A 13,333-nucleotide genomic window follows, 5' to 3' on the forward strand; every position below is an offset into this window, starting at 1 on the left:
CAAAAAAAAAAGTAAATGAAATAACAACTAATATGTTGTTATTGTCAAGGAGACAATGTAATATCTATAAAATTCCAACAAACCTAAATGACAATTTTGATACAAATATGGTCAGAAATTAATAATATAACAAATATAGCCTTTGTATGAGGTCAATACAGGATATATCGACCCAAAGAAGTATATCGACCTCGGACTTCGTCCTCAGTCAATATACTTCTTTCAGGTCAATATATCCTTGTATCGACCTCATACAAAGGCTATATTTGTATAATATCAATGCGATGTTTGTTTTATATCATAGCGATGTTTTTTTAATATAAAAAATTTATGAATGCGATACTTTTCTAATGTAACTGGTATAGTTTTCTAATATAAAATGGATACGATGACACGTCACAATGTATATCAAGAAAACCGCAAACATAATTCACAAACTTAGTTCATGACCGGCTTAATGTTTTAGGATCAATATCACTAAAAGTTCGTATCTGTAACAAAATTTACGCTTACATGAACTTATCATTTCGAAAATGTTGCTTGACCCTATTGATAGTTGAAAGTGTTAACAACCTGTTCAGTCTATTGTTTTCAATCACATGGTTCAACCGACTACTTCTATTTTAAGTGATGGTGCAAGGCGGAATTTAAGTGCAGTTGTAAATAGTCTACCGACCTTCCTAGATTTTAGTATAGGTCCAGTGGCGGATCCAGGGGTGGGGGTGGGGGTTAAACCCCCTTGTTTTGGCCGATCAATGCATCTGAATGGGGACATATGGTTGTACCCCCTTTTATCCTGGGTTTGGAACACCCTTTTGAAAACGGCTGGATCCGCCCATGAGGTCACACTGCTATAGCCTATCCACACGGGTAATATCGATATAGACAAAAAATATCATTACTTAAAAGAAAAAAAACATTCATTCAAACAATCCAATTCAATACAGCTCCGAATAACAATGAATATTCAAACAGTTAAATTTTAATTTTTTAAAAAGCTCGACAAGCCTTGCGCTTTAAATATTAAAATTAAACTGTCTCGAGAGAAAACATATTGTAATACACTTGTCGCCGTTGTGGAATCTATATCTCTATGAACATAATCAGCTCGGTGCTTGGACGCTCTTTTACATCTCGATGACCGTGAGGGAATTCCGATGTATTGTTGCCACAGTGATTTGACTTCCGTTTTTGACTAGTAACCGATCGTATAAATATGCAGACATTTCTTGGTGCAAAAAAAACAATGCGTATCGCTTGTTATAAATTCATTTCTTCAATCAATACTAAAAAAAATGTTTAGAAAGCAAATAAATAAAATGTAAAAGTCTGTTGACGTTAGAAATGTGTATATATCTTTATATATTTATAAATTTAGATCGTTCAGTGCTGTTTATTTGGTATTTTTATTGACGAAATCGTTCTTGTACCATCATAACTGTCGTTATCGTTAAAGCTTTAGAAGTGTGCTAGTTCATATTGACTTTACAAAAGATACAGCACCTAAAGGAACCTTGAAAGCAGTTATTTATAAGGGGACATTTTAAAGATTTATAAATAAAGAAGATGGTGCATGAGTTCGAATGAGACAACTTTCCATCAAAGTAATAATTTGTTTTAAGTAAACCATTAGAGATCAAAGTAGGGCCTCAAACACGGAGCATTGGCTCACAGCGATTACCACGCTATATAGGAACCAAAAAAATACAAGTGTTAATATAAACCATTCAAACAGGAAATACAACTGTCTAATTTGTATAAAAAAAAAGAGATTCAAAAGTACAGGACATATTTTGTCGAATCAATCTAAACGAGGACAGTATGGTTCATCTTTGTCACAAGTTAGTTTCATTGTAATCAATTAAGAAAGTCTTCCATGCGTGCGTTGTGAGCATATCAGATATATATTATTTTGGTGCGTTCATGATAAAATTTGCTAATGTTATATATGTGAACAATAATTTTGATAATAATTTTGATACTTAGTTATTTTTATTTCGACATTGTTTATTAAACCCCATCGGTACTGGCATTTTCAAATTTTGAAATTGGTGGATTGAACCTGGTTTTATAGCGCTTAACCTCTCACGTGTATGCCAGTCTCATCAAATTATGTCATATTTGCAACGATGCGTGAACAAACCAGACATGATAGGTAAAATTGTCAAAATATGGGTACAGCAATCAAATATTAATACTAATAAGTACAAATATTGATATAACAAAAACACCGCTGTGATATATTAAAAGTATCGCATTGATATGCATGATATTAGAACTAATAGCATTTGCATATTTATGTATATAAAAAAAAAACACAGGACTTCAAATTATACACGGACATAAATGTTTGCTTCTAACTAACTTATGAATGTATATTTAGACTCAATTGTTGTTTATATTTGAACAATAAGTTTTAAAGTTAGTATTTTGTTAATTTTTCGTTGCCAAAAACAACATTTTCCGAATTGAATGTCTGCATATTTACAATTGATATTAGACAAAATCGCTATGTGATATAAGAAAAGTTTTTATCGATTCGCTTCTTCCATAGACTGATACATGAAATATTTAAATGTACCTTTACAGACCGATAACTTCATAGAGTTATTGTTTTCAAAAATCCACAGCTACATTACTTATTTAAAAGGTTTTTCGACACACTAGGAAATATTTGATAAAATTACCCAAGTAGAAACAGTTTGAGTTATAAATATATGGATTTTCCACTTCTAATTTTGAATAAACTGGGCCAATATCGAAAAAACAAGGTAAGTTTTATTTACTTCATTTATTGTTCAATTGATTATTGAATATTCACTCAAAATGTTAAACGGTGTTATTTAGTTAAACTAGGTCCGTGTTCACACCAAAAGCCATGTACAGTTAACATGTTTTTACAATTAGTTTAATGTAATGTACACTGGTTTCACATTGATTTTTTTCACATCTATACACCTTGTTTAATTATCTGTGTAAACTTTATGTCATTTAAATATTCATTACGTAGAACCGAACGCAATTCTTTCGGACAACCTTTCTAGCAGTTAGGGAACGACCTTCTGGCTTCAAAAAGGGGGAGGGGGTCCTTAAAATAAAAAAATAAAACACATTCTGTTAATACAGTTGGTAAAAGAAAATATTCTGAATCCAGAGTTTCCCATACATTATAGGGCCTTTATCGGGACTCCGGGATCAGGTGTTTTTAAGATCGGGATTTCGGGATGGTCCTTTCGGGATCCAGGAATTTCTTTTTTCGAATTTCGGGATGTCAGTATTGGAATATCTTTCAGTTCGGGACCTCCGGGATTTCGGGATAAGGACCCTCATTATAGTGATATATATTTTTAAAAATATTTGATTGCTAGCATCAGAAAAAAACTGAAATACCTCCACCCATCTTTGAAGTTAAGTGGTTGCACCTTTCTGAATGCCAGTTTGATGATTTGCAGTAGTTAAAAGATACTGAAGATGTCTAGATTACGCATAATAAAACGTAGGCAGCAGCAGAGCGTTTACAGACGAAGATAAAGTACTGATATGTTAAGGATAACTATATTTCTATTTTTCTGTTTGTTTCAAATGGTATTTCTTCTCCAAAGAGTATTTGACAGAGGGATGGGGGTAAGATTTTTTTTTTAATTTGAAAGTGTATTTTTACGGATCTGATATACTAGACAAACAATACGATTTACCTCACTTTTTTTTAGAATGCATTTATGAGTGAATCGTTGTTTGAATTAAGACCAGTAGCAAATATCTCTGTGTACGTCCGTTCGATTCGAGAAGACATTTTTAAAGGAATTATGTGTTCTGCAATGATGATGCTTTGAGTCTTGATAAGTGGTTAATAAAGCTACGTAAATTGTTTTTTTTTATAACAAATAAATATATCAAGTTTAGACTAATATTTCTGTAAAGAACTTTATTAGTTATTGTTATAAGTTTTATTCAAAAAATCGTTTCTTACTTATATATACATCGTAAAATTAATGTTCTACATGTCTAGTTTTGTGTAAACTTATCATACACAAGGCCTACACTGAATATCGACTGCATGTAGACAAAACATGATTTAAACTACATGTAAACATTGAGTTTTATCAATTGGAACGTAATTGTGTTTAGTTTACGTGTGAGTTATACTAACACAACACCGAGTTTAGGTCAATGTGAACACGGCCCTAGACTCAGTCTTTTCAGCTAATTTTGCATAAAAATGCATTTAAGAAAAGTGTGTGAAAAGTATTCAACGGTCTACAATGTAAATTGAAAAAAAATGCAATTTAGATAGATTTTTTTCAATTAAACACGGCGTTTTCTTTTTGATTTTTGGGGGTATTTTTCGAGAGGGGAGTAAATGTTTAGTATAGGACACACCGGTTCAGAATCAGTAACGAACGTTACTGTATATTTTTGATTGAAAAATTTGAAATACTCAAATTACATGGATTTTATTTGAATTACCTCTCAAGAGTGAAATGTTAAGTTTTACCTTTCTTTTATCATGTTTATAGAATTAAAATAATAAATCGCAAGTTGAAAAATACGAGACAATACATTCAAACCGTTTAGAATTTGTTAGATTTAGTAAATTTCAATTCATAAAGTACTTTATTCGTAATCATTTAATGGTTTATCCAATCAAATAAGTGTGCCAGTTCAAGGAAAATATGACGTTATTACGAGAAAATACTATCAACTATGATAGGCTAAATTGTGTATGGGGACATAAAATAGTTTTTTCTGTAGTGATTTCAAAAAAAGATATTTTATCTTTAAATAGAATATATAAATAAATGCTTCAAGCTAAAACTAGCTAATGATAAACAGCACATCACATGACCAGAAAAGTGAATTAAAACTAGCATAACCCGACGCTCGACTATATCAACCAACAAAATGATTGAAAAACACCATCTTTTCATTGTTGCATTTGCTGTTTATTGAATATCATTATACTGTTAGCCCCAGCTCTGATTCTACCCAACAGTTAAATATTTCAATATACCTTTTCAAGTCCTTTAACTAAAAATACCGTAAATAAATCTAACTGATATATTGATATATGTATATATAAATACAAAATCCATTTGTTTATGAAAAGTGTATTCTTTTATGCGTTTTCCTTCTTTAATGAATAACTCAGAATTGTAAATATCTAATATTGTTTTATTTCCAAAGTTGACCAGCCAATTGAGTTTTGATTTTTTACTTAGTTTTTTTTTAATTTTGTGCTGCACGCCATATTATGAGCCATTGCCAAGTCTTGCAGAAATTATAGAATATATATTAATATAAATCAATCGGAAGTTATGTTAATTGTGATTACAGGTAAATTTCCATTAGATTTATTTTTTTATTTTTTCCAGGACATTTGATTACAAATCAGATTTTTTGTAATTTAATTTTATGTCATTCAAAATAAAAAGATTTGCAAATGATACAACTATCCACCAAAGCTGAATTAAGTCGATGTAAGTTATTATAGACCATCTTTGCAGTGTTCTACAATGAGAAAAAAAACTGTACACATGCTATAAAAAAAACCAAATTCACAAATGTATTACAACAAACATGTTTGAATGACAATCAATGAACTGCAAGCTAATGTCTTGTTTCAGCCACATTAGAATGTGGCATGGAAAAAACCTTTTTGAAAGCACACATCATTCCCCATGTGTATCTGTATAATACTGAAAATGAACTCAAAATACTGAGTAAAGCTAATCCCAGACAGTGGTGTAACAGTTAGAACAAACTTTAAAAACCAGTTAATGTAATGATTTTAATCTTTTCATAAATTATGCTCCTTAATTGCATCGTTTGAATATTTGTTGCTGGATAGAGAATATTTGAAATAATAAAACGTAACATATCATCAATTTATGAATAATGAATGAATGAAAATGGCAAAGATAGAATATCATATTACCATTTGGATTGATTTTGCATCACAAGTAACCAAAATTGAATCTTAGGGTCGTTTAAATATCGTCAATGTAGAATATAACTTATGTCAGATATTGTTTTAATTTCAGTGACATAATTGTTTGCAGATTCGCCTTAAACTACGGAATATAAGATGGGACAAGGTATGCTTATAATTTCAAAGAAAGATGCCATTAATATAAAAGAGGGACGAAAGATACCAGAGGGACAGTCAAACTCATAAATCGAAAATAATCGGACAACGCCTGGCTATAATTATTGCATTTTTTCTATATATATAAACATAGTTAGTGGTAGCAAAGTGCATGTTAATCGGAATTTTTGCGAAAAACAAGTCTTAATAATTTGAAATTGTTGCAACTTATGAACGTTAACAACATTTAATACCTTGATTCGTCTGTATGTTTGCGCCCATCACCGACTTCTCTATTGCTTTTAAGTGTGGTGCTTTAGCTTCATTATAGGAATTTGTAAATTTGCACACAATCTAGATTGTCATTTTAATTTCTGTAATGTGAAATAATAATAATTATAAAAAACGTGACAACAAGGTGACAGGCACAAACCTGTCCGATGAATTCGCAAACTAATAAGCGGAAATATAAAAAATGACACTTATGCTCACATTCACATCTCGAAAAAATAACTTTGAATACATTCCCAATCGTTACATATTTTACGCCCTACCTACGATAGAAGAGGGGCATTATATTTTCTGGTCTGTGCGTTTGTTCGTCCGCTCATTTGTTCGTTTGTCCGTCTGTCCCGATTCTGGTTAAAGTTTTTGGTCAATGTAATTTTTGATTAAGTTGACGTCCAATTAACATGCAACTTAGTACAGTTTCTTTATGATATGATATTTTTTTATTTTAATGCCAAATTAAAGTTTTGACCAAATTGTACGGTTCATTGCACGCAGAAAATCATAGTGCGAGCGGGTCATCCGTGAACAATGAAAACATTTATGTTTGTAACATATCTTCCGCAATTTAACTGACAGTTCTAAAGAATAAAGGTATTATGTTAGTCAATTTCATAGTTTGTACATCGAGAAAGAAATAGTGGATCATGCTATCGATTTACTATACATAGCAAGTTTATGTCGATATGCTAGAAAAATACTGTTTGTGTTTAAAGGAGAACATGTTTAATTAAAAATAAATTTTATCTTTAAAATATGCCTTTTGGAAAGTAAAAGGTTGCAAATGAACTTTTAAAAAGATGGATGCAAGATTTCAATAATTGTTTTTACTTTTCTTTTATATAGTGATTAGCAAAGAGGTTAAACTTGTAGAATTATACAAATATGCATTAACACAAGCACTCCAAACAAATTTGATTATACCAGAAGATATTCTAGACGATATTCATTTGAAAATAATCAGTGAACTTAAATTGAAATGCAAACCTTTAGTCGAACAAGGCATTATTGCTGAAGAGGATGTTTCTACTAAATTAGATTTTGAAGTAGCATCATTATTAGAAGACGCCAAAAAAGAAAACATGAAACGTGTTTTCACTGTAGTTTCAGAAAATAATAAAGTGATAAACGGTGAAAACATCTTTGAAATCGTCGATGGACAGGACAATTACAAAATGGTGTCTACTATAAGAGAGTGGTTGAGTCATTCAAATGACAGTTTTTCAGGTATTTCTGAATACTTTAAACATAAAATGCTTGATGAAATCGAAGATCAATTGAAATTGGAAAGCCTGTTTCCAAAAATTTTAAAAGAACGTGTTATTTTACAAAAATCTAAACAGGTTGAAGAAAATTTATCAGCACCAGACGCTTATGTTCTTACTATCGATGTAGGCTTGCAAATTCGTGAATTTAATTTCAGTAAACCCGCAGAGCACATGGAACTAACGACAGATATTTTAAATTGCAATATAGATAAGGAAAGGGGGATGACAAAGGTTGTTTATGGCAGAGGAAATTTTGCGTTTTGTTTTCCAGTCTGTAAAAAGTGTGAAGTTGATGTACGTTTAAACGTCGATGTGGTATTCAATGTTACACAGGAAATAAAGCCGACATTCCTGGCATTTGATTCAGGACAAAGATTAGATGAACAATTCATACATAGAGTATGTCTGCACATGAAAATGCCAGATTCTAACATTAAGTTGGTGAAACCAATTAACATTAAAACATCTGAAGAAAAGATTGCACATTTTAATCACCTGTACGCACACTTTAAAGAAATTGTCTCTTTAAAAGAAAAGCAAAGTACACATGCACTCCCTGGTGCTAGTTTTTTGTCCATGTATAGTCGTTACCCTTGGCTTGAATTTGTGGAAACGCTAAGAAAAGGTGGTGTTATTGCTTTAATGGAAATAATTAAGAAAAAATCACACATGATAAGTAGTTTACCCAATAATGAAAATATTGTTCTCGGTGTTGCATTTGAAGAGTTACAAACCATAAAGATAATGGCAGAAATTGTGAAAAATAATTTGCCTGTAAACGTGATACAGGGAGACGGGAAAGGTTCGTTAACGTATATGAACAAGGTTATAAAAACACCAGAATATACCGATGTCGTTCTTGTTAATATTGAGACTGAAGAATTATGTGGCTACCAATTTAAATTTTCAACCAATGGGAAAAACTTAGTACGTAATATAGAAACTTGGGTAGACCAATGTTATTCCAAAAAAACGGATACGCAAATTCCAAAAGAATTAAAACGAAAAAATATTAAAGTGATTGGCCCTAAAGACGTAACGGACAATTTTTCTTTCAGTTCAATTAGCAATAAAGTACGTTATCATGTTGAATTAAATGTACCGTCTTGGGCGCAATATCCAGTTGATCAAATAGACACAGTGAAATCTTTTCTATACGACAACCGTTCCCTGTTAGAAAAAGAAATCGCTTCTAGCGAATATAAACAATGGGTACAGCTTAGTACAAAAATAAAAAAAGATATCAAAGATATCGAAAAATGTGAAAATGAGAAAATGAATGTTAAAAAAAACTTAAAAGCTTTAGTTTGTCAGCGAAATGCTGCCGAAAAAAAACGAGAATGTACACAAAAGTCGGAAAATGGAATAAAAGCTAACAACAGGCATATTGGTACGTTGAATGATGCATTAAACCGCAAAAAATCATTGTTAGAGCAAAATAAAATCAAAATGAAAGCTGCAGAAGAAAAGATGCGTTTTGATATTTACCAGAATCTAGACACATCATACAGAAATCAGTACTGTAAATCAACTGTCTGGAAAGAAGCTCACCTGAACGTTTCCTTGCAGGCTGTAACTGATGGTATAGTAGCATTTATATGTACGAGCGGAAATGAATTTGAGAAGTTACAGAAAAAAGAGATTTCTTTCGAAGAGTTTATTAAAAAAGTCACATATGAAACCGTCAGAGCGTCAGCAAAAGGCGCTGTAATGGCTTCAATTCCCAGTGCTCTTGAATTGGCAGCAATGTATGCTACCATATATAAATCTTTTCCTTTTGTGACTACTGCTAGCAAGTTTGCATTTCCAATGTATACGGGACTTGTTATTCTAAGTCATTCATATACTTTCCTAAATCATTGGTGGAAAGGTGATATAACAACTGCAGAAATGGAAAAATCATTTTTGCGTTTTTTTACTTCCATAGGATTGAATTTATTAGGGGGAATTGGACAGTCATTCATTGGTGGTCCGATGGGGCTTTTTCTTGGTGCCGCTTTTGCCATTGTCGTTAACGTGGGAGATTATTTTTTGGGTGACAAATTTATGAATGTGTTCTTGAAAGACGATAAAGAAGAAAAATCGTTAGAATTAAAGGACAAAAAAATTTCGAAGTTAAAGGCTGATGTGTTGTGTGCAGCGTATGATTTATTCGGGCTGACAGAACAAGCGTCGATGGAGGAAGTCAAAGAAAAATATAAAGCAGCTGTTCTGAAATATCACCCAGACAAAGGCGGTGATAACGAATCTTTCTGTGCTGTAAGAGCTTCTTATCTTATAATCTGTGAAGCAAAAGGTTTTCATACAGATAAAGATGACAATGGAACATAAACGATTACGTTTTGTAAATGTACTCAAGCGAGAAACTATGCCTTTAAGTTATATTTTTTTTATCTGGTTTTTACGTTATAACATTTATTCTAAAAACTATAAGGGTGACAATTACATGATACACTACTGGACGAAAAACAACTATTGTTCGACTGTCTTAGTCTGGGGAAGACGTGAAAATGACTGTCAAATCTACTGATAATAACTGTTAGGGTTGTGACAGCTGCCTTATTTCGTTGTGACTGTTCGTTTATATATTCCCACGGATGTTATGAAAAACAGAAATTGTTATCCATATTCATTTGAGGACTGTTCCAGGGTTTTACGGCGTTTTCATAATCAAATACTATTTTCAAAGTCTTTCAAGAAGTTGTGGTAGTTGTAAGATGTTGGCCCCAACCTTTTTAGCAGTGAAAATTGAAAACTTATTTGCAGCCACTGTAGCGCTTTTTGGACCCGGAGACCGTTGCCTGAAACAAAATTTTTTTGAAAGGTTAGGTAAAAACCTACAAAATTCCTACTGTTTTGATTATGAAAAATGTGCATGGATCATTTCTTCATAGGTGTGCACATGACCTGATTTCAGGTATTTATGTTAAATTTATACCTTTTTCCCCTTTTTCCTCCATGTTCATTAGATGAAATTTTTATAATACTAGTATATTAAAAGTACACATTATTTTATTTCATTATAAACTAGAGAACATTCTGATTCCAGTGATATCTAGTTTTATACGAGTATCTTTATTAATCAGTCCACCAGTAAGGGTCACATATGCATGGTCCCTCAAAATATGACGTCATAGAAAAAGCTGTTGATTGCGCCCTATACCACTGTCCTAGATTAGGGGAGGGTTGGGATCACTCTAAGATGTCTAACCCCGCCACATTATGTATGTATGTGCCTGTCCGAAGTCAGGTGCCTGTAATTCAGTGGTTGTTTGTTTATGTGTTACATATTTGTTTTTCGTTCATTTTTTATATATAAATGAGATTGTTAGTTCTCTCGTTTGAATCATTACGTGACCATTTAAAGCTGACTTAACGGTGTGGGATTTGCTCACTGTTGAAGGTCGTGTGGTGACCTATAGTTGTTAATTTCTGTGTCATTTTTGTCTCTTGTGGACAGTTGTCTCATTTACAATCATACCACATTTTCTTTGTTTTATAATTTGTCACTTTTTAGACGTTGGTGCAAAATTCTATTTAAGAGTTGAGACAGTGGAAAAATGTTTGTAACAACTGTTTAAAGGTTGTCACATTCGTTAAATGTTCAAAACAGATAGTTTCGCAACACGGTTGCAGCTATTTTCAGAAAAAAATATCTTAACGCGTCTTCCTTTCAAGTTTTAGAAAGGTTTTTTAATGACAGTCATTTATCTCTTTATCATCTATTTTGCATTTGTTTCGTTTTGTATTCCATTCCTATATTTTTTGCGATTATTGTCTTTTTGTCGATAGTTTTCTGTTTTTAAATAGCCATTGCATTGTCAGTTCATTTTTTACTTCTGCGTTTAACGAATTTTTAGGTATCTCGTCTATCATTTTGTCTATAATATTTAGAGAAGTTTATAACTTGTTTCATTATACTCGAAGCCTCCGTTTAAAACAGAAGATTAAAACAAATACAAAATTAATATTAAATTAAGTACATCTAAATTTATATTTGAAATACTTTTGATAAATTATGCGGAAGTCAAAATATTGCGTCGAAAATATTTTAAGTAAATTTAAAAACTAGGCAAAATGACTGGTTTATTTGAATTTTTATCCGTCTGTGACATTTGTCGATGAACATAATACCATTAATCAAATCTGTCTACTTTTATCAAAAATGGAAACATTTATTCGCTGTAAACGATTTATCCTGTCGGCCGTCGATCGGTCGGTAATTTACATTTTAAATAGAATCTGTAGAAGTAATCAAACATCACGATAAGGTACAATAGTTCCCCACAATACTATACACAGTATAAATAAATTCAAGCAGTTAACATAATGTGTATACTTTATACTGTTCTGATGTGCTTTCGTACTTCATCGTACATAATGAAACGAAATGAAAAAAAAAGACTAAGATAATTAAATAACTCAACTGTTTAGAGCTTTGGGACATTTAGAGTTCTTCAACTGAATATTTGAATTTTATTTCAATTAAATTGAGAATGAAATTGGGGAATGTGTCAAAGAGACAACAACCTGACCAAATAAAAAAACAACAGCAGAAGGTCACCAACAGGTCTTCAATGTAGCGAGAAATACCCGCACCCGGAGGCGTCCTTCAGCTGGCCCCTAAACAAAATATATACTAGTTCAGTGATAATGAACGCCATACTAATTTCCAAATTGTACACAAGAAACTAAAATTAAAATAATACAAGACTAACAAAGGCCAGCGGCTCCTGACTTGGGACAGGCGCAAAAATGCGGCGGGGTTAAACATGTTTGTGAGATCTCAACCCTCCCCCTATACCTCTAACCAATGCAGAAAAGTAAATGCATAACAATACGCACATTAAAATTCAGTTCAAGAGAAGTCCGAGTCTGATGTCAGAAGATGTAACCAAAGAAAATAAACAAAATGACAATAATACATAAATAACAACAGACTACTAGCAGTTAACTGACATGCCAGCTCCAGACTTCAATTAAACTAACTGAAAGATTATGATTTCATCATATGAACATCAGGCACAATCCTTCCCGTTAGGGGTTTAGTATCCTACCATCATAACATATATGAGAAGAACATAACCCGTGTCATGCCTATCATACATATGTCGTCCATAAAAATAGCCCAATGAAAATGATGAATTTTTAATTTGCGACTTGCAAATTTGATCTGTACGATAGTTCATCTGCATATCAGCTGACACGATATACAATATCACAAAACTATATAAAAAAAAACAAATCAAAACCGCTTTCTAGTAAAGGCGTCACTTGATTAATAGATAACGGCAGTAGTAGTATTTTGCTGTTTGAAAATCATATATCGCATAAACACATCCAGTTTACTACTTAATCCAAGGAAAACACATCAACTATGAGAGGAAAAAAGTAACAATAGGAACATTGAACTGCAACAAAAATTAACGACGACGTACATAGAAACGCACTTTTTTGTAGCAACTGCCATTTCCTAACTTGGTACAGGATATTTTAAGGAAAAAATGGTGGGTAGATCCTTGTTTTAATGGCTAGCCAAACCTATAAAAACATGGCAATGTTAAAAGGTAGTCACAAAAATGACAATATTACATGACAGAAATACAACACAAACACACGTTAGAACAATAATCAAAGAGAAACACACAAACAAATAATATAGTAGTCTACACAACGCCAAAATCGTAAAGCA

At 32.0% G+C, this 13,333-nt stretch overlaps 1 long non-coding RNA gene across 1 annotated transcript; it reads left to right on the top strand.

The window, feature by feature from the left end:
- The first annotated feature begins 2,657 nt into the window (after nucleotides 1-2,657).
- Nucleotides 2,658-10,936, top strand: LOC143074655 (uncharacterized). Its single transcript, XR_012977992.1, has 3 exons — nucleotides 2,658-2,771; nucleotides 6,042-6,095; nucleotides 7,220-10,936. It is a non-coding gene; the product is annotated as an uncharacterized LOC143074655 (long non-coding RNA).
- Nucleotides 10,937-13,333: the final 2,397 nt, after the last annotated feature.

The sequence above is a fragment of the Mytilus galloprovincialis genome, chromosome 5 (assembly GCF_965363235.1).
Source record: "Mytilus galloprovincialis chromosome 5, xbMytGall1.hap1.1, whole genome shotgun sequence".
Lineage (NCBI taxonomy): Eukaryota > Metazoa > Mollusca > Bivalvia > Mytilida > Mytilidae > Mytilus > Mytilus galloprovincialis.